Source organism: Neofelis nebulosa, chromosome 6 (assembly GCF_028018385.1).
Source record: "Neofelis nebulosa isolate mNeoNeb1 chromosome 6, mNeoNeb1.pri, whole genome shotgun sequence".
Classification (NCBI taxonomy): Eukaryota; Metazoa; Chordata; class Mammalia; order Carnivora; family Felidae; genus Neofelis; species Neofelis nebulosa.
Window position 1 is genome coordinate 16160658 of NC_080787.1, and position 25467 is coordinate 16186124.

At 43.7% G+C, this 25467-nt stretch overlaps 1 protein-coding gene across 9 annotated transcripts in view; it reads left to right on the forward strand.

The window, feature by feature from the left end:
- The window catches only part of ATXN1 (ataxin 1), a 419041-nt gene that overhangs the window by 275873 nt on the left and 117701 nt on the right, over positions 1-25467 (forward strand). The gene's annotated exons all lie outside the window — the stretch shown is intronic.

The following is a 25467-nucleotide window of genomic DNA, read 5'->3' on the forward strand; positions in this document are numbered from 1 at the left end:
CCATTACTTTTTTGTGACTTTACGTCCTTGGAATTTCTATTCCTTTTTTTCCCTTATGCATCAGGATATGGCTGTTGATGTAATTTATGTCATGAGAGGCAGTACCGCCGATCTAAAGCAAGCGTTAGCTTTCATGTAAGGCGGTGACTACTCGACTCTTAACAAGGAGAACATTATTGGGAACTTGAATGATGGGATGGAAAGAGTCTTAACTCTTTTCAGTGAAAACATTAGTCTTTCCCAAGTAATCTTTGCAATCACTCAAAGAGGAGTTAGGAAAATACAGAGCAGGAGCATAAAAAGTCCGCCGTGGTGTTGTCACCCGTAGACGTTCACCACCGTTAGCATTTGGGGTTGTTTTCTGACAGACTGTTTTCTGTATACACACAAATAAATACGGTAAAACCTTGGTTTGTGAGCATAAGTCATTCTGAAAACCCACTTGTAATCCAAAGCACTCATATATCAAAGCGAATTTCAAGAACCATTGGCTCAGTTGTGATCATGGAATGTTCGGCATCACGTACGACTCCTATTACAAGACATTGCTCGTTTATCAAGTTAACATTTATTAGACGTGGTTGCTCGTCTTGCAAAACACTCGCAGAACAAGTTACTCGCGATCCACGGTTTTACTCTACATGTAACTTTAGAAACTGGAATTATACTTCACAGGATCATTGATATATTTTTGGCAACTTTTTTTGACTTCATAATATGTCATGAAAATCTTCCCTTATTAATGAGTACAGATCTTTTTTAAAAAAATTATTTATTTTGAGAAAGAGAGCTCAAGCAGGGGAAGGACAGAGAGAGAGAGGGAGAGAGAGAATCTCAAGCAGCCTCTGTGCTGACAGAGCAGAGTCCGATGTGGGGCTCGAACTCACGAACCATGAGGTCATAACCTGAGCCAAAATCAAGAGTCAGAAGCTTAGCCAAATGAGTCACCAGACACCCCTAAATACAGATCTTGAAAACATTTTTATGGCATGGGAAAATATTTTTATGACATGGATAGAAAAGGACACGTCCTCCGACTTAGCCAACTGTACGTCCCCTCTCTCCTCCCTGTTTTTCTCTTTTTCATGCTTGTCTTTATCACAGACATCTTGCTCTGCTCCTCTGGCAGTCGGATGGGAAATCTCGGTGAGAAGAGATGTAGGAACCTTACTTGATAGAGTGTTACACTCTTTTTTTTTTTTTTTTTTTAATTTTTTTTTCAACGTTTTTTATTTATTTTTGGACAGAGAGAGACAGAGCATGAACGGGGGAGGGGCAGAGAGAGAGGGAGACACAGAATCGGAAACAGGCTCCAGGCTCCGAGCCATCAGCCCAGAGCCTGACGCGGGGCTCGAACTCACGGACCGCGAGATCGTGACCTGGCTGAAGTCGGACGCTTAACCGACTGCGCCACCCAGGCGCCCCTAGAGTGTTACACTCTTGACTTCCTTCCTCACAGTCGGGACTTTTGAGAAATTACTACTTTTCCATCTTGATTTTTTTTATCGCAGCTCACCATGTCTTTTCCTGGAAATTACACTTTCCCTTAGATCCTCAGTATCTTCTGTTTCCCTTCCACTGGACTGGTGATGGTGGCCTCACGTGTGGCGGGGGCTCCCTGTCTCTCGTGTTTCCAGGTAGCCTGGACCTAGCAGAGACCCTTCCTTGGATACTGTACTGATTCCATTATGGCCCTTCCCAGTTGTCTGGAGTCACCCTGTTTGCCTTTCAGATTCCATTTTAAACTCCGAATTGCAGTTGAACACCTCCAGCCTTTACCTCCAATAATTTTCCTTGTGACCTTATTTATTTACTGTGTGACCTTTCTCTCTCAGTCCAGCACAGAGCCTGTGCTACTCAACTACTCTTCTGAGGACATCTCCCCACCCATGCAGACACCCCCACCTGACTCCATGTCTTCCTAGTTCTTGACACCTAGACCAGTCACTTCTGGTCCTTCAAACCATGGCTCAGAGTCGTCTAGATGGCGTCTTGATGGCGTCTTCTCTGGTTAATTTCACTTGGCTCTAGGCAATATCTGGAAGGATATTGTTTTTTGTTTGTTTTGTTTATCTTGTTTTGTTTTTTAAGTGTTTTAATTTACAGACTCTATTTCTTCAGAGCCGTTTGGGGTTTGTAGAAAAATTGATTGGAAAGCACAGAGATTTCCCACATTCCCTGCCTCCTTCCCACACAAAGTGTCCCTTGTTATTAACGCCTTGCAATAGAATGATGCATTTGTATGAACCAATATCGATATATTATTTTTAACTGAAGTCCCTAGTTTACAGTATGGTTCACTCTTTTCTGGGGTATGTTCCATGGGTTTTGACAGAGGTGTGATGATGCGTATCCAGCACTAAGATATCATGCAGAATAGTTTCCCAGCCCTGAAGATCCCCTGTGTTCCATCTCTTCATCCCTGCCTCCCAACCCCCGAAGCCCAGATCTTTGTACTGTTACCTTAGTTTTGCCTTTTCCAGAATGTCATGTAGTTGGACTTCTACGGTATGTGGCCTTTTCAGATTGGCTTCTTTCACTTAGTAATATGCATTTAAGATTCCCCCGTGTCTTTTCATAGCTTAGTAGCTTGTTTCATTTTATTACTGAATAATATTCCATTACATGGAAGTACCATGATTTATTTATCCATTCATCTACCGAAGGACATCTTGGTTGCTTCCAAGCTTTGGCAGTTATGGATGAAGCTTCTACAAACATTCAAGAGCAGATTTTTGTGCGGACATACGTTTCACCTCCTTTGAGTAAAGACCAAGTAGTGTGATTGCTGAACCGTATAGTAAAATTATGTTTCATTTTGTGCGAATCTGCCAAATTGTACCACTTTGCATTCCCACCAGCAACGCGTGAGAGTTCCTGTTACTCCACATGTTCGCCAGCATTTGACATTGTCAGTCTGGATTTTGGCCCTTCTGATAGGCGTGTAGTGGTGTTTTGTTGTTGTGTTAATTTTAGACTTTCTGATGCCCTGTGATGTGGGGAGCATCTTTTCATATGTTTATTTCCCATCCATGGGTCTTCTTTAGTGAGGTATCTGTTCAGATCATTTGCTTATTTTTTAATTGGATTGTTTGTTTTCTAATAGTGAAGTTTTTTAATAGCTCTATTGTTGCTGTTATCAGATAGATAGATAGATAGATAGATAGATAGATAGATAGATAGGATAGACATATATCATATCATCTATATCTATATCTGTATCTATATATCTATGACAAGTTGGTCTTTGTGCTACTTGAAGGCAGGTTCTTCTTCCTTGGTAAGCCCATCTGCCTCCCAGGGCCTTCTCCACACAGTACATGCCCAGTTAATGCAGTCTTCCCAGCTCAGTACCCGCCACATGTTTTCTTGGCTTCAGATCTGTTTTTCACCAACTTAGGACCCATCTCACACGTCCTCTCTTCCCCCGCTGACTGTCATACGTATTTTTGCCATACACAGCAGTGATGTTCACTTCTGAGTCCTCCTGAAATCTACTTTTTTATGTATCCAGGCTGCTTATTTCTTGTAATAGCCAAGACAAGGGCAAGAGTCAACAATGTACAAGATGGTAGTTTGCATAACATAGATCACAGCATTTAGGTCCAGTTCTGAATCTGAACTGGGGGTAAGTTTAAGAAATTCCTTGGTTTGGGGGCACCTGGGTGGCTCAGTCGGTTAAACATCTGACTTTGGCTCAGGTCATGATCTCGCGGTTCTGTGAATTCCAGCCCCACATCGGGCTCTGTGCTGACAGCTCAGAGCCTGGAGCCTGCTTGGCATCCAGTGTTCCCCTCTCTCTCTGCCCCTCCCCTGCTGGCACTCTGTCTCTCGCTCTCAAAAAAAAAAACCAAACAAACAAACCCAAACATTAAAAGAAAGTTAAAAAAATAAATTCCTTGGTTTCTTTGCTTTAATTCGTAAGTTTCACTCTCTGCTGTGATTTAAAAGCATATTTTTAAAATGTTGTTTTGATGCCTGTTTGGTTTTACCTACCGACTACAAAAGTCATTTTAACTTCATCTTGCTGACCTGATAAAAACATTAAATCTATGGCAATAAAAGAGTATAAGCTGATTTGCATATAATAGTGGGAATTGCATATAACATAAATGCAATAATAATTAAACATGGGAGGAAATCAATACACATGAGTGACATTTCTAGACATTTCTAGACTACAGAACAGATAATGCAGAGCTTCTCAAGCCAGCGTGTCACACATAGGCTACCTGTATGTCAGAGTGTTGATCACCTTAGCCCTTGGGCTGCCTTGAACCCTGACACTCCAGAGCCCTGGGCAGAGGGAGGAGAGAAGAGAGGGAGCCAGGATGTATTGATATAACATGGAGTGGGGAAAATAGTGATCTGGAATGCAAAAGAACCCAGTTCGTTGTCCACTGTCTACTTAGCTCACTGTTCTATCTATACACCTGAAACAGTGTTCGATAAATAGTTATCCGTTTAATTCATGAAACATACCAGAATTCTAAATTCATTGAGCATGTTACTTAATCTTCTCTGGGCCTCAGTTTCTAGAGTTGGAAATATGATTTGCTTCTATACAACAGAAATAAATTTGTGTGTAGGTAATAGGGCCCCTGCTGTGACCCGCAGTGACGTGACGTGCGTACTGGCTATCCCATGATGCAGGGTACAGAGTAGGGGCTCCTTTTGGTTCCTTCTTACCCTCTCCCCTTTGAGTTATTTTTAAGTCCAGCTGATGGTGATAATGAAGATGACGACTATGATGAGGACGATGGTGATGACAAAAGTGATGTAATTCGTATACAGTTCATAAAGCTTACTTACTGCCTTGCGGTGATGTAACCCCCAGAGCGCTGCTTAGACCAGTCCTTCCTCTCAGCCCCATTTGAATAAACAATCCAAGTGACGCTCAGAGAAGCGACACAGTCGTGTAAGATTGCACAAACGGCACGTGGCAGAGACGGGCCTTGAACCCAGACGCTTTAATGTTCTGACTTCAAATCTCAAAGACTTTCTTCTGCACCAAACGTGATAAAGTTTCATCTAGATTCACCTTAAAGACTAGATTACTCCCAATCAGTATGTTATTTGATGCAAATGATGGCGATAAAGTAAATTTAAAGGCGCCTAAATGAGGTAAACATTCCTAAACCTTAAAAAGAAAAAAAAGAAAAAAAAAAAAAAAAGGCAGCCAGCGAAAAGTAGGCTTGCGCTAAACTCTAGCGAGAATCTTTAAACTCCGTATCTTGAGGTGCCGAATTAGTAGTGGAGTTTTAATGTGAATTAATTGTGTGTAACATTTTCGAAAGATACAGTGGTAAAAGCATAAACGTACATGCTGTTGTAAAACTTGGTGAGGTGTCGGGGCGCCTGGGTGGCGCCGTCGGTTAAGCGGCCGGCTTCAGCCAGGTCACGATCTCGCGGTCCGTGAGTTCGAGCCCCGCGTCGGGCTCCGGGCCGATGGCTCGGAGCCTGGAGCCCGTTTCCGACTCTGTGTCTCCCTCTCTCTCTGCCCCTCCCCCGTTCATGCTCTGTCTCTCTCTGTCCCCAAAATAAATAAATAAAAAACGTTGAAAAAAAATTAAAAAAAAAAAAAAAAAAAAAAGGGGGCGCCTGGGTGGCGCCGTCGGTTAAGCGTCCGACTTCAGCCAGGTCACGATCTCGCGGTCCGTGAGTTCGAGCCCCGCGTCGGGCTCTGGGCCGACGGCTCGGAGCCTGGAGCCCGCTTCCGACTCTGTGTCTCCCTCTCTCTCTGCCCCTCCCCCGTTCGTGCTCTGTCTCTCTCTGTCCCCAAAATAAATTTAAAAAAACGTTGAAAAAAAATTAAAAAAAAAAAAAAAAAAAAAAGGGGCGCCTGGGTGGCGCCGTCGGTTAAGCGGCCGACTTCAGCCAGGTCACGATCTCGCGGTCCGTGAGTTCGAGCCCCGCGTCGGGCTCCGGGCCGACGGCTCGGAGCCTGGAGCCCGTTTCCGATTCTGTGTCTCCCTCTCTCTCTGCCCCTCCCCCGTTCATGCTCTGTCTCTCTCTGTCCCCAAAATAAATAAATAAAAAACGTTGAAAAAAAATTAAAAAAAAAAAAAAAAAAAAAAGGGGCGCCTGGGTGGCGCCGTCGGTTAAGCGTCCGACTTCAGCCAGGTCACGATCTCGCGGTCCGTGAGTTCGAGCCCCGCGTCGGGCTCCGGGCCGACGGCTCGGAGCCTGGAGCTTGTTTCCGACTCTGTGTCTCCCTCTCTCTCTGCCCCTCCCCCGTTCATGCTCTGTCTCTCTCTGTCCCAAAAAATAAATAAAAAACGTTGAAAAAAAAAAATTTAAAAAAAACAAAAAACAAAAAACAAAAAACTTGGTGAGGTGAAATGAGATGAGAACGGATGATGTACTATGAGAACAAGAGGGATGAACAGGCAGGTTTATATAGATACTTTAAATTCATTTGATGTCATCCATTTGACAGCAAAGTATGCCTTTAAAATTTCACACCAGTGAGAGGGAAAGAAGTCAGCAATATCTCTTCTTTTTTACTCTTTTATCTGAATGTTAAGTCACTTGGTCTATTCTCGTTTTGATTCACAAATGAGTTTTCAGAAACTACCCTCCTACTGCTTTTTTTTTTTTTTTTTTTCACGAGAGATCCATTTTTCCTCTGAAGACTGATCCACGGTCATTGGGACACGAGATAGATACCTCTAAATCTTTCCCATTTTGTCAGCTGGGATTTCATCTTTTTGTAATGTGTTTCTTTTTGAGAGACAGAAAGAGAGTGAGCATGAGCAGAGGAGGGGCAGAGAGAGAAGGAGACAGAATCTGAAGCAGGCTCCAGGCTCCAAGCTGTCAGTATAGAGCCCGACACGGGGCTCGAACCCATGAACTACAAGATGGTGACCTGAGCCAAAGTCGGAAACCCAACCAACTGAACCACTCAGGTGTCCCCCTGGAATTTCATTTTATACTCTCTACGACTGGAGAGGTTTATTTTCTGATAAGATACCATTCATGAGCAGTTATGGATTCTCAACTGTATCTGGGCATCACATGGTCATACCCTGAGTTTATTGATTCCCTAAATATTTACTGAATGCCAGCAGCAGGCCCTATGCCAGGAGAAGGTAATATAATTCTTGGCCTCAGGAAGCTCCCAGTCTTAACATCATGCTTCTCTTCCACCAAAGTCCAAGCCTTCTTTCTATGGATCTAATTGAATGCTGTTTGCGGATTCTCCTCGCTCTAGTGAGCGTCCGTCTTACACATTAGCCATATTACAAGCTCATGACTTGTACAGAGAAGGAAAGAGAATCTGTGAGTGGCTTGATGTTTGGTCCCCTGCGTGGAGGACTGTGCCCATGATGCTGAGGGACACAGCCACCTGTGTGCCTGTGTTGTGCTCACAGCATCTTGTAGTGGTAGAGGACACATACCTTTGGTATCTTAGAAAGGCAGAGAAAGCAAGTCTAAAGATAGGACATGGGGGGGGGGGGGATGACAACCTTTTAACCTTTTAAACAACCATGTTTCAGTTCACTTTGTTCCCGTTTGCCCTGAGAAGGGGGAAAATAAAGAACCCTAATTACAAACTCCTCGTTTCTCTCAACTATACTATTTTCAATCCTATATAATTTGTACAGCTGAAGTGGCAGACGCTTGCTTGTACATGTGAAGAGAAGGTGCTCTCAGTTAATGCTTAGAGAAGACTGACCCTGATTTAAGCAAAAGCAAAATTCTCCGTGGCCCTTTGATGCATGACTTGTAATCATTGCGGAGCCGCCATCTTGTTCTGCATGGCCTTGTTCCTTGGCCTTGCGGGAATGCGCCATTCTGGAGCCCCTGCTCCCTCACCTCCCGGATCTCTTTGTCTCTTGGATCAGGTGACTGAGGTCACAGTCACAGTCGCCGTCGCAGATGACCACTGCAGTGGGACCCATGGCTGGATTCCTGGAAGGGCCTCTCATGATGCTTAGGAATGGTGTTCGCTGTATCCCTCACCTGAGAAGTTCGTTCCCAAGATAGAAATTTGATCCCTGTGGCTGGAGCAGCCTAGTGAGGATTTCTACCAGGTCCCAAGAAGAGGTCAGAAGCTGTTCACTGAATACTTAGCAAGGGGCTAGATGACTTGTGTGTATGATTTTTTTATGAAATACAAAGGCATCTCGACAAACTCTTGGGTGAGTATTGCCATCTCTCTGTTGCACATAAAAGGGGCTCAACAAAACGGAAGTGACTCAGCTCAGAGCTACCCTGCTAATAATAAACGTACTGGCTTTGACCCTGAGTCTCTCAGAGTAATAACCCATGTCCCCTTCACCACAGCACATTCCCTCCCTTGAATCAGAGAGCACTCGATGGGGAAGGGAGATGGCAGGAACCGCTTAATCACTGGCAGATGAAATGATTTCTGCCCCCACTCTTCTACTCCCTGGGAACCTATCCACGTGGGTAAACGCATGTCACATCACCGATTGCCCCAGCGCTTTGCCTACTCAACTCCACACCCAAAGACGGCATGGTTCGATACACGACTTATATCCAAGTGTTTGCTATCATGTGGAGGAAAAGTTCCATAAGAACTCATTTTTCTTCTTTTGTTCTTCTTTCCTGCATTGAGGCATGACATAGCCGTCGCAACAATCACCCCCAGGTTCAGATATCATTCTTTCCCTTTACTTGATGGTTTACAAATATTTTTAGTATCGGCTTCTTTTTCAAACACAATGTTGCATGAAACCTCAATATATAAAACTGCTAAGGCAAAATGTTGGTAGTATGATGTTTGTTAGATCTCAATGTATAATGCTGACTTCTAAAACCAAGAAGAAAGAACAATGAGGCTTTGTGATGAACACAGAAATTTGAAATCAGTGTTACAGATGACAGCTGCAGGCTTCTCTAAGCTCAGTTTCCAATTTATCCCCTTTTGTTGGGAGTAGTTTGTTTTTTTCTTTTTTAATATTGTTGCACGCTACTGAGAAATCCTGGTTCCCTAAACTAAGGAGTTGCAAATAAGAACAGTGTATTTTAGGGTGTTTTTCTCAAACAGATACCTTGCAATCTCGGGATATTTTTTTCACTTAAACTTATTTAAGACATATTCACTTAACACAAAAGGAAGAGTAGAAATGGCTCCTTTTAAAGTTGAAGCCATTAACACTATGAAACAATTTGCATTCTGTAATTGGTAAGCTTGCAATGTGGGGAACCAATGATAGCTTCCTTGGCCACTCTGAAATTTTCCATTAGAGACGGAAAACACTTTTCAAATTATAACATTAATGAGATGCTCTTCAATGTCTATTCAGTTTCAGAAGCCACAGATTTACCTTGTTTTTCATGGCGAGTGCCCTCTGACTTGGGATTTCATCACTGACAATTGGCCCACCATATATGCATGTTACCTTTGACACCTCATTGCCCATAAATCACTTCACTGCACCGTTTTACACGATATGCGTACTGACGTATTGTTGCATGCCAAAATCCACCAAGGACAAGAACCCGGGCTGTGTTGTCTGGCCTGAGCCAGTAATTGAGTAGGAGGCACTCATGCTATATTAGGGTGCTTACTGGTGAAATTCCATGTGAGTGGACATAGGAAGCCCTTAAGTTTATGTGCTAAAAATAAAAAGGGAAAAAAGGAGGGTGGGTTGCAGTGTTTCTACTTAAAGGGTGGCAAATATATGCGTTGAGGTGACAGGAGAAGCTTTGCTTTGGGATCTCAACAAACCCGGCTGCACCCGTCAGCCAGTTAGTCATCTCCACCATGTCATAATGGAAGTTTCGTGTTAACTACCAGGGTGACTGAGAGTCTCATTCTGGAGAACTCTACTATTGTCTCCTTTAATCTGCACAACAAAATCTAGTAAATATTGAAGATAGACTTACTATCAAGATGGAATTAAGGGAACACTGCACACCAGCAAGAACACTTTAGATTCCTCTCCAGTTGGGTTGTCAAAGTGGTTTGGATGGTTTGGATGCCTACACACACATCTGTTGTAGATTTCCTCTTGTGCCTTAGTCTAGCCCAGTGGTTTTCAAACTTGACTGTTCATGACAATTAGGGGACAGGGCGGTATAAAAAAGAACCTTTTCTACTGTTCGTGGTGGGCAATACAGGGGACATCTATTCACACGTTAATCCTTATTGAGTGGCTTCTCTGTGCAAGGACTGTATGGATGCTGGGTTGGAGCAGTGAGCACAACTCCTGCCTTCCAGAATTATCACTCTAGGGTAAAGACAAACATTAAGCAAATAAGAAATGCACGATATAGTGTCTGCTGTGAAGAAGGCTCTGGAGAAAATGTATAGTTAGATAAGAAGAGACAGAGGGAGGCTGCTCTCTTAGGGTGATCAGAGAGAGACGTATGAGCGGAGACCTGAATGAAGGGGATGCATTTTGTGGTTTGCCAGAGGAGAAGCGCTCTAGGTAGGAACAGGGTTGTGTCTGACCCATAAAAAAAGAACAGGGAAGCTGGTATGTCAGAGCAGAACAAAGGAAGGAGATAGGCAGGAAATAAATTTGTGTGTGTTGGGGGAGGCATGGGTGAGTGAGTGAGGGGTATCACGTAGTTGGGATCAGATCCTATAAGGCGTTCTAAGCCTTGACGAGGACCAGGACTGTAGATTTCACCATGAATGTGGTTGGAAGCCTCTGGAAGGTTTGAGTAGAAGACCACTAGGATCTGATTTACACCTTAAAACCTCACGGATAGGGGTGCCTGGGTGGCTCAGTCAATTGAGCATCCGACTCCTGGTTTCAGCTCATGTCATGATCCTAGGGTTGTGGGATCGAGCTCTGCATTGGGCTCTGTACTGAGCGTGGATCCTGCTTGGGAGTCTCTCTGTCTCTCCCTCTCATATATGTGTGTGTGTGTGTGTGTGTGTGTGTGTGTGTGTGTATACATACATATATATATATATATATATATATATATATATATATGTATGTATATACCTCAGAGATAATTTAAACCCCACACACTTTGCGCTGGGTAAGAATGTTAGAAGCTAACTCCTGCATGAAGTAATATCCTACTGTACAAGGTGTGGAGTGCTTTTTTTTCTTAATTATAGTTACTAAATAGTGAGAAATACAATTTATAAATAAAATGCATGTGCTCCGAAGCCGCTTGGTAGAATGCTTGGGGTTTTGAAACAAGTGTAAAAGCTAGATGCTTCAGTAAGACTTAAAATAGAAATCCTATACAGAGCTTCTAAGACTCTAACTAGCACCTCAGTGCTAGTTACTGAGTGCTTACTGAGTGCTGACTCTGTCCCTTTCTGCTCCTGTGTTCTTTAGCAGTACCTTTGCCACTGAGGTCTAGTTTTCATTGTTCATCATCCTGGCAAGCTGTTTGCTTACCGAAGAGACACAGTCATTCAACAAACCGCCAGCTTCTAGTGAGAAGTGCCATTATCGGAAAGAAGCGTGTACTTTGTGTCAAGGATAGAGAACCCTCTTTTTGGAAAATAGGTCTTGTGATTCTAGGGATAGTTCTTGAATGACGTGGTAACTGGGTTCAGGATCCCTTACTGGTTGTTTTTTTTTTTAATAAAGATTTTGCTTATCTTTTGTCCTTGGCTTGGTTTCCATAAAAGAGGCATATTTTTGTGACTTTGTCCAAGTTACATTGAGCTCTTTCCTCTAGTTTATTAACCCCAAGTGCTGAGCAGACATTAGAAAGCATGATCTATTGCCCTACTCTCATAATAACATTTTTCAAGTCACTTGTCTGTTGACATATGACACGGAGAGAAAACATTTTACTGAAATTAAACAATAGTGTGTGAAGGATATTTTCGGTTACTCTAAGGTTCTTTTAGTAGGAAAAATCATTTTTAGATTGTACTGTTGTCCAATCTAAGGGTAATAATAACTATTATTTAACACCCTTTGAAAACTGTAGTAATTTATTTTATGCAAATACTTAAAGGCAAAATGCGATGCACAGATGACCACATAGTGTATTTAAAATACGGTTTTCTGGGCTTTACTCCCAGGTGTTCTGATTCAGAAATCTAGGGTTGGGCATACTTTTAATTTTATTAAGTACCCCCAAGTAGACGGATGTAGGAAATGTGACTTTAGTAAATATTCCAAGGGACAGCTGCGGAAAACCACGTTTGAGAAACGCTGCCGACTTCCTGAAGGCACGTTAACGCTGTATTATAGAAAATATCAAACGTGTCCAAAAGTAGAGAAATGGTCAAATGAATTCCCATGCCCTCATCACTTACCTTCAGCAGCTACGAACATAGTTTCATCTACACCATCCCTGCATCTAGATTATTTTGAGGCAAATTCCAAACATCATAAATATTTTAGTATTTTTTAATGTTTATTTTTGAGAGACAGAGACAGGGTGTGAGTGGGGGAGGTGCAGAGAGAGAGGGAGACACAGAATCCGAAGCAGGGTCCAGGCTCTGAGCTGTCCGCACAGAGCCTGACGCGCGGCTCGAACCCACGAACAGCGAGATCATGACCTGCGCCAAAGTCGGACACTTAAACGAGTGAGCCACCTGGGTGCCCCAATATTTTAGTATCTATATAAACAATTGGGGTTCTTTCTTTTATACAAAACCACAATAGCATCATCACAGCGATTCCTTAACATCATCTAATATCCAGTCAGTGTTTATATTTCTTTAGTTGTCTTATAAATATAGGTTTCTGTTATGTTGGTGCAGGGTTTCTGTGTTTTATGGGGTTTTTTTCTTTTACAGTTTACTTGAATCCAGATATAAATAATATTTCTGTCTCTTAAGGCTCTTTTAAACTATTGGTTTCAGCTCCCATCTTTTTTCATGTTGCCATGTTTTCTGTTGAGGAAAGCAGACCATTTGTTCAGTAGAGTTTCCCACCATCTGGATTTTGATGAGTGCATCCCTGTGGTGTTGTTAAACATGTTCCTCTGTCTCCGGCATTTCCTAGGAATTGCTAGGAAGTTCTAGAGGCATTGTTTGCTTTGCTTTGCCTGACAACTTCATAGCTGGCATTGTGTGGTATATTTCCATCAGGAGATGGAGATCTTTGTCCACATTCGTAAGTTTATTAGAGATGGCAAGAGGTCATAGTCTAACTCTGTTATTCTCTGTTCATGTCTTAGAAGGAATCCTTGTTCACGAAGAGAAACTTCCCCTCATCTGTCTACTATGTGTTTTCTCAGTGCTCCAGGTTCTATATAAAAGGCCAGACGAATACTTGATTCTTTCCCTTTCTTTACCAGTTTGCAAAATAATTTTTCTTCGTGATGTCCTCCCAAGTCACCATTTCCTAAAAGTATTACTGCTGTGAACATAGGGCTTTAAACATACCTGGTGTGTTTCAGTCATCATAGTTATTATTACTGTTATTGTTACTCAAATTCCCTAATATTTGACCATTGATTGAAAACCTACTCAGTTTCACTGCTGAGTCCTGGTAATATAGTCCTAGCTGTGTTTGATATGGTTTTCCTTGCTTTTCTGATATGACAGGATGCTCCAGGCTCATCCTGTACATTCCTGCCCCAAGCCTGAGATCAGCTTCTTTTCCAAGGAAAACCTGGTTCCTTTCGGTGAGAAATGGTATTTGGAGACCACGGTCTGGGCTACAGGGCTAGTCATTGCATCTGGGTTTTGTCAGTGGGCACAGAGAGGTAGGAAACTTCTTTCATGTGTATGTGTATGTGTTTGTGTATATGTATTATGGGGTCTGTATGTATTTTCTAAAATAAAATACATCATGAGTTTCCGCTGATGTACCATGAGGCTTTTCTTAACCTCATTCATCTTACATCAGTTTCCTTTCTTAAGCTACAAATAGCGATTCTCAATCACCCGGACATAATTCACTCACCTACTTTGTCTCCCACAACACTCACTACTATTTCCAAATAAAAATACCCGCGACCCTCCCGCCCACCAATATGGTCGCTTTTAACTTGTAACTTTTTTTTTTTTTGTTTGGTTTTGATTTAGCTTTTAGTCCAGCGAGTGGGGGATAAGCAGTTACATGATAATGTGTTCACGTCACTTGGATTAGTTCCTCTTCGTGTGTTTGTAACTGGATATACATTTACATCCACTGACTTAATTTTATCTGAGACTTTAAAAAAATTTTTTTTAATTAATTTATTTTGAGAGAGAGAGAGCATGAGCAGGGAAGGGGCAGAGGGGGGGTTGGGACAGAGGATTCAAAGTGGGTTCAGCAGAGACCCCGATGCGGGGTTCAAACCCACGAATCACAAGACCGTGACCCAAGCCGAAGTTGGGTGTTCGATGGACTGAGCCACCCAGGCACCCCTATCTGAGACTTTTAAAGGAGACATTGAGAAAATTATTTTTGTTCAATAAGTGTGAGAAAATATTTAAATTTTCCTAAAAATCAAAGCCACAAAAGCAGGTGAGGTCACTGAAGTCTGTTACACATTCCTGTCCCTTTCACTCTATTTTCTCTTTTCTCTATGCATCACCATTTTTTATATATCCTTCATTTTTTCAGTATAAGCAATTATATTATTCAGGTAGGTTTTTATATTTTTTGCCTCAATGAACATATTTATAAATTCCTTAATATAATACCCTTAATGAACTACACTCTTTTTTTTAGGTATTACCTTTTGGTTCCCTGCTATGAGTGATATTGAAATTTCTAGTAGCCCTTTCTTTCCTCTTCCCTCCTCTTTCTGTGGTTTGATTTGAAGTACTGTGCTCTACTCCCACTTAGATCTGTGTCCGTGAGCTCATTCTCTTTCACACGGTCCCCCATGTTTTTTTTTTTTTTAAATCATTATACTGCCTACATGGTCAGAGTAGATAACCATACTCTATATTGTATATTGTTATATATATATAACAGTACTGTCCTCCTTGGTCATCTTTGAGAAATAGACCCATAGCTGATCATGTGTTTAATGCTCACCCATCCTTACATCCATGCCTTCCCAGCCACTCTGATTGTCTGCACCTTCTCCCTCATGGATAATTAAGGAAGGACTTTGGGAATAATAACTCCTCCCTAGGCCTTTACAGATTCATAACAGATTGCTGTTGATTTGAAGGTCATTTTGGCTGGGTGTAAAATCCTTGGCTAGGTTGCCTTTCCGGAGTGTCACTCTCTGGATTTCTACCATAAAGCCTGACTCTTGAAAAGTCGGTTGACTCTAATTTTCTGTCTGTGACAAGTGAATGACTTGGTCATTTTGCCTCAATTATCGATTATCCAAAGGATTTTTTTTTTTTTTTGGATCTTTTTTCTAGGTCAGTTTTTCCATGGTGTGTCCTCTAAATATATAGTTTCAAATCTTTTTCTACTTCTGGAAAGTCCTCATGAGTTACAGTTTTAAGTATTTGTCTGTTTTATCACTTGGCTTTGCTTTTGAAGACTCTTACTGGAATGTTAGGTTTGATTTTCTTTGCCCGTCTTCTATTTCAGAGGCTTTGTCTTGAATCCTTTCTATCTTTTTCTTTGTTTCTTTTTGATGTCCCAAACTCTTTTTTCTTTCCAGGTGCTTCTTTTTAATTTTTTTCAAAGTTTATTTATTTTTTTGAGAGAGAGACAGCATGCATGGGGGAGAGGCAGAGAGAGAGAGAGGGAGAGAGAGGGAGAGAGAGAGAGAGAGAGAGAGAGAGAGAGAGAGAGAGAGAGGATCCCAAGCAGGCTTCATGCTGTCAGCACAGAGCTTGATGTGGGGCTCAAACTCACGAACCCTGAGATCATGACCTGAGCCGAAATCAAGAGTCAGATATTTAACTGACTGAGCCACCCAGGAGCCCCTCTTTCCGTGTTCTAATACTTCTTGGGCATTCTCTGTTGTGTGTGTTCCTTCTTATGTTTCTTCTTGTTTAGTCTTTATTTCTAAATTATTTTTTTTCTTTTACTTAAATACTTCCTTGGTTCTATCGCCCTTGTATCCAAATACTACTTTTCCCCAATCACTCCATTTCTGAGTTTTTGATTAGATTTGTGTTCCCTTGTTAACTTGTTTTGTTTTCTCAAGTTTCTTTTAGTTCTTTTGAAGTATTAATTTGAAGATTTCATCTGTTTGGGGGCATGTCTCTGTGGGAAGCAGGTTACTCTGATTTTTATTCCTTTTCTTTTTCTCATAATAACTGTGCATTGGATTTGACCACGATGCTATTTGGCGCTCATTCTTAAGTGAAATGAATGTGCCTGAATTTAGGGGCAAGGGATGGGCCAGAAAAGCTTTTCTAGCTACTCAGCTCTAGAGCTCCCTCTTCTGTTGTTCCCATGAAATGACAAAATAAGGTTCGTACATTCTTAGCGGTCTCCTTGGCTTCCCTCCACTTGTATCCTTTCATCTGTCCCCTCACTTTTCTTTGACCTCGCTCAAGGTGGATTTTGCTCTCAAAAGTTTTTCCTCAACTCAGTAGTTGAGTCCTAGGAAGAAGCTTAGTTTTATTGATTTTTTTTTTAAGTTTTTTTATTTTGAGAGAGAGAGAGCATGAGCAGCGGAGGGGCAGAGAGAGAGGGAAAGAGAGAGAATCCCAAGCAGGTTCCGCACCACCAGCACAGAGCCCCATGCGGGGTTTGAACCCACGAACCGGCAGATCATGACCTGAGCTAAAACCAAGCGTCAGACGCTTACCGGACTGAGCCACCCAGGCGCCCCTTGATCTTAACAGATTATCAGCTCCATACCACTCAGACACTTTTAGACCCTCCTGTGGTCTCTTCCTTTCACCCCATGAACTGGATTCTGCGGGACTCCTGGCCAGTTTTGTTGCTGGGCTCCAAATAGCTCACCAAATTGCTTATCTTCCAGCGAGGATCTTTTGGAGATTTGGGGCTTCTTACCATAAAGCCTCCTCACTGCCTTTTCTCCAACTTTCTCCTACAGAGGTATCACTGACATTGTTACATATGTCATTTGTAAATTACCAAGGTCAGTAGCCCGTAAACCATTCAAAGATACAAGGTATGTCGGGGTTAAGGATGGGTTAGGATTGTGGACTGTCAGTAAATGGCAGCTCTGTGGTGGAAAAAAAAAACCCATTGGATCTTTCTGGTACACATGCAACCGATCTGGGCAGGTAAGTCATTCTCTGCCCCTTTCTCTCCCCGATAACCCGACACCCCGGCAAGTTCCTACCTCCCCAAAGCGACTTGTTAAAACTTTGCAAATGTAGTTGCCCAGTTGCCATTAACCATCACATTTTCTTTCTTGGCTTTTAATAGCTGGGATAGGTTTACAGAAAAGAAAATGATACACTTTTTTCTATTTTGTGCTTTTCAAATTCTTTGAGGCCCTTCATGGCGTGGAAGACAGGATCAGCAAAGTCCGTAGCGTCTGTTACATTTGGCACCTTTTGGCAAAGGGTCTGCTTCCTGTGAGTTTAAATTTAGATCCACTGAGAATCTGAGAAATTCGGTAATGAAAGGAGAACTTCGGATTTTCCTCTTGGGGAGGCTTTCTTTATTAAATTCCATGAATGATTCTGTTCAGCTTTATTCCCATCTTATGTGAGAGACTAGAATAGCAACTCGAATTGCTTCTTCCTCTCCCAGAGTTCTTTCTTCATTCGGCATTGACCGAGTGCCTCCCAGGTGCCAGGCTGGAGGGCATTCTCCACGTAACCGCCAACCTCTTTTCTCCATCGTATTATTTTAAGAGTTTCTTGGTAGCCCGCTCACCTAACAAGGGCTGTTAATGAATTTGTCTGTTTCTTAAATATTTTTCTGGCATCCTCCTTGATGGGTTTTTAAGTGAAAATCATTCTGGCATAAAACAGACAATGTAAACAGTAGAGCGGACTAGTCATATAATTATATATGCTCAGAGTATGAGAGTCTACGGAGGGAAAATAACCTGGCATTCTTTAGTTCACTGCTAAAGATGACTAGGTTTCTCATTTAAAAAAAAAAAAATTTTTTTTAATGTGTGTTTATTTTTGAGGGAGAGACAGAGAGACAGAAAGACAGAGTGTGAGTGGGGGAGGGGCAGAGTAAGGGAGACACAGAATCGGAAGCAGGTTCCAGGCTCTGAGCTGTCAGCACAGAGCCCCATGCGGGGCTCGAACTCATGGACCGTGAGATCATGACCTGAGCTGAAGTCAGACATTTAACCAACTGAGCCACCCTGGTGCCCCTGGGCTTCTCATTTTTAACTAAAATCGACTATTTCTAAGACAGAGAGATTGAACATCCTCTTTACCTTCCTCTTTATAACTCTGAAACCTGACCCAAGAGCTGGCATTTTCTGTGTTGTGTTCCGAATCAGAGCCCTGTAATGTGTCGCGCTCGTAATATTTTAAATAGGGACAGGAAGGGAGGACAGATAAAGAAGAGCTGTTTAATTCAGCCAGAGGCTCTTCGACAGCATCCGTGATTCTCTTTCTTGGCTCTGCAGATGGCAGGCGTTTCAGGCCCTCTAAGCACGACCCCTAAGGAGGCCTTGGCCATGGTCACCGCCTCTCCAGCTAGCACGCTGCTGTGCCATGAGTGCGGGTGTCAGCAGGGCCACAGTTAGTGTGGCATCCGCTCCTGGACAAGACGGCCCTGTGGGCAATGCGTTTCTAGATGCAGGGAGCTCTTCTGAACCGTCTGCCGCTCAGCTTCCTCGGTCATGGCCAAATCCTACTCTGCCCGGAGCCAGCTCAGCCATTTGGGAAGCAGTGGACAGAAAGCACATCCGCACGTGCGCTGGAACAAAGAGGAATACCAATCCTTTATACGCTAATGAAATCATGTAAGAACAGGAAGAAAACACAAGGAGTTACGATTTTCTGTGTTTCTCGCTGGCAAATAGTACAGCAAAACTCTCCGGGAGTCTCGTCCCTTCTGTTAAGTGTTTGGCGGAAGAGTAGCGAACAGGGTTATGAATTGTCCCTTTGCTCACCAGCCACCTCTGGCCTCTTGTTCCTGTGGCCCAGCTGACGGGCGGTCTGCTCGACAGCTTAGTACACGGGGCATGTGACAAACGCGAGCGTCCCCTGAAGGAGACGGAAGTCTGCCACGCACCTGTGCCGTGCAGCCCTCACGTGTGTGACGTTTGCGTGTGCGGTTTGATGCACCTCGGCCGTGGCCAGAACCTTCCATGCAGCCTGTGCACCTGTTACCGAGCGGAACAGTGAGGGTAGCAGCAGGTGGATTCTCAACATTCGGCAGCCCCAGAGCTCAGTCCTCAGACCTCTTCGGCTTTCCCGTTGATCTCTTAAAACCGTCTCAAAGCTGACAGCTTCTCCAGCCTGCCCTCTCCTTTCGGTGTCAGACTCGGATATCCCCCCACCCGGCAAGCACCCCCATTTGTATGCGCCCTTGCCCTTCTCCCTCACCGGCCGCTCCCACTCTTCCCACCTCAGGAAATGGCAGCCTCCTCCTTCCATTTGCTCTGGCCAAAGGCTCTGAGGCTGCCCTTGACTCCTCTGTCTCCTGCACAACCCACCCCCAGAGACCTTATTATGGCCGAAAGAGCGCATCATAGCCACCCTTGTCCCGGCCCCTGACTTCATTTCCTGCTCTCTCCCTCCCCCCCCCCAACTTAGCAAGCCCCAGCCCCAGCCACACCAGCCCCCACCTCGATGCTCTTTTCTTACCATGTCAGGCAGGGGCCTACCCCAGGACATTTGCGCCTTCAGTTCCTTCAACCTGAGATGCTCTTCCTTAAGACACCACATTGCTTTCTTCATTTTCTCGAGGCTTTTGCTCAAATGTCACTGTCTCCATGGTGCCTCTTTTACTTTTTTAATTTTTTTATGTTTATTTATTTTAGAGAGAGAGAGAGAGAGATACAGAGCACAAGTGGGGGAGGGGCAGAGAGCGAGGGAGACACAGAATCCGAAGCAGGCTCCAGGCTCCGAGCTGCCGGCACAGAGCCCGACACGGGCTTGAACGCATGAACCATGAGATCATGGCCTGAGCTGAAGTTGGACGCTTAACCGACTAAACCACCCAGGCACCCTTCTATGAAGTGTCTCTTGACAGACTTTTGAAAATTGTGTTCTAGACCCCTGCCCTAGATCCTTTTCCTTTTTCTCCGTAGCATGTACCACCATTTAACGGAAAGCATTTCATGGTGAAACTGTGTGTTTATTTCCGTGAGGATGGGTAATTAGTTTTTGTCGTTGTTGATCATTCTGTCCCAGCGTCTAATGCAATGCCTGACACGGAGATCCTCAAGCAATAAATTGGTTAAGAGGGCGTGGACGGCAATAAAAGACTAGCATTTATTGAACAACTACTATGCGTCAGGCACTGGGCGAAGTGCTTTGTGTTTCTTAAGTCTCCCAACAGCCCCGTAGGTAGGTTATTTCTCTCCTTGTACGAACGAGAAAATGGAGCTCTAGAGAAATTCAGTTATTTGCCTTCAATCTCACAGGTCAATGGGAGCAGCCAGACATGAGCCTGACTGTGCCCGTCTGCAGAGCCTCACCCTCTGCTGCCCCTGGTAAAAGACAACCCATACATGCTCCGCTGGCTCCGGCTTGGCCCTTTCCCACTCCAGTCCACACTCCCATCTCCTGCTGAGGTCGTCTGTGATCTCCGCGTCCTTGGATGTGTTGTGTGCTCTTACCGGTCTCTTCTGACTTGATTTCTCAACCGCCTGGCCAGTGCTGCTCATTCCCTCCTTTCCACCACACCTTCCTCCCTTGGCGTCCTTCACGCCATTTCTCTTCTGATGTCCATTCTCCCCCTTCTGGTCCGTTCTACCGAATGCCGTTTTCGGCGTTCCTCCTCTGCATGCTGTCTACGCCCATGTGCCAGCGTTCCTCGCGGCCTCGGCCTTGGGCCTCTCTACCCGGCGGCCCGCCTGGCAGCGAGCTCCATTTAGATATCACAAAGGCACCTTTGCTGGACATGTTCAGGGCCAAAGTTATAACCCTCTCCCTCCCACCAAGTCTCATCTTGGTCCCGTTCTCCACCTCGGCCACGGGCATCATCTGGTTACCCAGGACAGACGCCCAAAAGCCATCCTTGAAGTGTTCTTCTCTATTTTTCTCTGCCTCTGCCACCAAGTCCTACTGGTCCCGTGTCTTAAATATCGTTTGGATCTACCTACTTCTCCCCATCCCCCCCGCTTCCATCTCCCTCTAGGGTAGCCCGCTTCGCCGACCCCCTTCCACCATGTCGAGCGATTCCCCATCACCCTGCACGTTTCTCTGAGAGCTGTTTTCACACATAAGCTTATTTATTTGTGCCATCATGTCGTATCTTTCCTGCCCGACCAGAATGGAAGCTCTCTGAGTGTAGGACCCTGCCGGTTTTCTTCATTCAACCTGTACCCCCTGACAGCTTAGCGCTTGACATACAGGAGACAGTCTGCACGTATTTGATTTGTTGCATGAAAAAAGAAGGCTGAGAGGAAGTGAGAAGAATATTCAAAAGCAGATAGAAAACTGTGCTGTAGAGTATAGACCCATAACAAATAGATGGTTATTTCTAGTGCTGAGTCATCAAAGAAAGGTTAAAATTTGTTCATTATTTTCCATTTTAAAAGGCAGGTATGGGGGCGCCTGGGTGGCTCGGTCAGTTAAGCATCTGACTTTAGCTCAGGTCGTGATCTCGCGGTCTGTGAGTTCGAGCCCCGCGTCGGGCTCTGTGCTGACAGCTCAGAGCCTGGAGCCCGTTTCAGATTCTGTGTCTCCCTCTCTCTGACCCTCCCCCGTTCATGCTCTGTCTCTCTCTGTCTCAAAAATAAAAACGTAAAAAAAAAAAAAAAATTTTTTTAAAGGCAGGTATGTAGATATAAAACTAGGAAAGAAATCTTTGGGGTATCTGGGTGGCTCAGTGGGCTAAGCATCTGACTCTTGGTCTCGGCTCAGGTTGTGATCTCACGGGGCATGAGTTGGAGCCCCGCATCGGGCCCTGCGCTCACGGCGTGGAGCCTGCTTGGGATTTTGTCTCTCCTTCTCTCTGCCCCTCCCCTGCTTGTGATCTCTCTCTCTCTCTCAATAAATAAACTTTTTTAAAAAAAGATTAAAAAAAGAAATCTTAGAAAAATATCCAGTCAGTAAGCAAAGTTTTAAGAAGGCAAAGAAAGGGGCGCCTGGGTGGCTCAGTCGGTTAAGCACCAGACTTCGGCTCAGGTCACGATCTCAAAGTTTGTGGGTTTGAGCCCCGCGTCGGGCTCTGTGCTGACAGCTCGGAGCCTGGAGCCTTCTGCTTTGGTTTCTGTGTCTCCCTCGCTCTCTGCTCCTCCCCCACTCACACTCTGTCTGTCTGTCTCTCTCTCTCAAAAATAAACATAAAAAAAAAAAGGTGGAGAGATTAAGTTAATTTATGGCACTGCTTCATTTCCTGACAATGCAGACAAATGTTTACATCCAACTGTGAGTACAAATAGCACGTCCTCACTTATCCGTGCCAATAGAGGCTGAGGCAACACAGATAATTGAAATTACAGTGCATGAGGAAGGGGATTGATTGATTTGCATGCTTTTCCTTAATCATGGAGGAATTGCCAGAGAATCTAAAAAATGGGCAACAGGAAAAGGGAGAAACAGTAAGAATCTTGGATAATCCCCCACTGGATAATTCAGATTTAACTGGGTCTGTTTTGATGTGTGCACATGTGTCTGAACACGGAAAAGGACGAACCCACAAAATATTATAAATGCCAGTTTTCAAAGGCTTTTGGACAATGCAGCTCAGAGCATAAGGTATCAAATTAATTTAGGGTCTCACTTGTTTCCATCGGATTTGGGCACATTGAATCCCGAGATAATAGTTTGGCGTCCGTGTTCACGGCACTTCTCGCTTTTCAAAGATTCTCTGAGGTTAGAGGATGTGTGGTGACCCTCGTCTCCCAGATGAGGAAACAGGGGCACAGGGCCCATCTGTGGCTTGCCTGGGCTTTGGACATAATTCCTCGGAGAGCCTTCAAGACCTAGGTCCACAGACTGCGGCCGCAGCATCCCTAGTTGTGCTTTTGTTTGAGAACTGTTCTTATTTTCGTTCTCTTTCATGCTGTTTAATCCAACCTGTTTCGTCCCGCTGCCCATCACGTCAGACCGAAGAAAGAACTTAAAACAGGATGGATTGTGTTTGACAGGAAGGAGCTGCACAGCTGAATCCCATCAAGCACAAATGTGCCCGTGGCCCCAAAGGCACTAAAACATGACAGCGGTGTTTTATGGCAGCCTCACCTGGGCTCCGTGTGGCAAGACGATGTTTCACCTGGAAAGACATCTCTCTTTGTTTGTAGCAGCAGGTCTCAGTTATTTACCGCCTCTAAGATCTCCTAAGACCACTTGGCTTTCCTTTTCTTCCTTAAAGGCCAGATATAAAGTTTAACTTGATATCGTACAGCCTTTTCCCCCGCGGTCCACGCGGAACTTGGTTTATCCGCTAATTGTATTAACGTTGCCAGTGAAGAAGTGTTCCAAAGGTGTGGATCACCAATTACCTTCTGGCAGAGCCATTATGAACTAATGACCAGTAGTAGGTATGTGCTCAGCCTGCCCACATGGAATGCAAAAAAGAAAATAAGATTTTTTTGCCTCCCGTTTAGGTAATTATTTTTTCAGTCTTCATAGATGTTTCCAAGATCTCTCCAGACCTGCCTCTTTTCACCCAGCTCCCAAATCTGATGCACAAAGGAAAATAATTTGGGTCAAAACCCATCACGTGTTCGTTGTATTGACGCTGTAGAGGAAGTTAAACGCTGCACAGTGAAAGGCCTTCGCACATCTTTAGAGCAGAATATGATTGTTGCATGTTACTCTGAACCGAGAGGTGAGGATTTAGCTCTGTAGTGCCTCAGAAGATATCAAAAGAGTTTTAAAACATTAGTTTTGAGAGATTGGAATACACAGAAACTCAGAGTGTTTGAACGTCGGCCCAGACGTTGGCAGACTTCCATTCAGATTTCGTTGTGAGTAAAATGTGTACTCAGCAACTAGGTTCAAGCCCTTAGTAGTTTGTAAGCACATCTCTCTGCTTTTTCTAGATCGTTGCAGAAAAAAAATAGGTTAAGCAAATTTTGTGGTGGAGCTTATGCGTGCACAGACATGTATAAAGCCTCTGCATCTTCCAAACTTGGAAAGCATATTTTAACAGCACAAGTATATCTATGCGTTTGATCTACATCAGAGCCTCTCACATGCTTTTTAATTATACCGTTTAAATGTTTTACCTATTAAATCTGTTTGGTCTTCAAGCTGTAAACATCACACACAGCTAATAAGCTTTAGGAAAGAAAAGGAAATTGACATTTAGTATAGAGGTTCTACAAAACCAATGAAAAACTATGCAAATGAGCTATAGAACAGACAGATTTGCATATCCTTGTTGGTTTCATGATGATATTCTCAGCATGAGCCTGGCAGACTTGCCTTTTTACCTCTTGGGATGATGCATGTTCTAGCGGTCGAGCCCTGCAGGGTCAATTTAACAAGTGTAACATTGTGATTTTCCATGCGGTTTCTCAGAACCACTGAGCAAAATGCTGCGATAAATAGTGACAGAGGAAATCGATTTTTGAAGTAAATACTTTTGGAGGACGGGGGGTTGGGAGGGACATTCTACCGCTCTTTAATGTTGCCAAGGTAGGACAAGCAATTTTTGGTACTGGTGCTGTGGCATTTCAAAGTACACACACACACACACACACACACACACACACACGTCACTCACTCACTCTCCAATTCTGCCACTCTCTTGTTACCATGATGCTCACCCCCCAAAACTCCTGCTCAGAGACTGGATAGATTTTGCAAGCCTCCTTCGGCTGCATCAGGGTCTCATCAGAAAAGGAAGCTAAGGAAATCTGCCTTTGCCACCGTCCTGTTGGAATAATAAGTAGCCTGGTTAATAGCACAAAGTGCCAGACATTGATATATGGAAGCATACTTGCATAGTGGCTAAGAAGGATTTTGATATTGTCAGGACTGGGATTTGAACTCAGCTCTGGCACCTCTCCCTACCTTGGTTTCTCACCCATAAATGGGCATAATAAAGTGGTAGGGAGATTAAATGAGAGAGAGTAAGCCAATCTACTCCCAACTACCTCGCTTATAGTAAACACCTAATAGATAGTACCATTATCTTGAAATGCTTTCAAAATTATCACCATGTTTTACTTTGTAAAGTGCAAATTTAAAAAAAAAAATCGAAGTAGCTTTCTGAAGAAGGGAAAGGAAATGAAATTCACCCCTGAAATGTACTTGGAGAATTTTAGAGGGTCTTTTCCAAGTTGTTATAAAACACCTCTGAAGTAAATTTGCCCATTTCTGCCCACACCAATTCTATAACATTCCAGGGATAAAATCTGCACTTGGGTTTAAAAATAAAACGGGTAGAACAAACTGAATTAGAAGTCGTTGGCAGACATCCCCCCCAGCAGAATGTTCTCTCAATTGGTGGCATCGCAATAAAAGAGAAAATGTATATATTTTTTTAAATCTGCCCTCGCCACCGCCCCATCCCTCCAGCCAGTTGGATTTCTCTCTTGTAAAAACCCCAGTATCCTTGGATTTCATCTCACCCCTCCCTCTGATATGTGCACCCCCCACCACTCCCACCCCCTGGAAATAAACCACATCCGCATAGA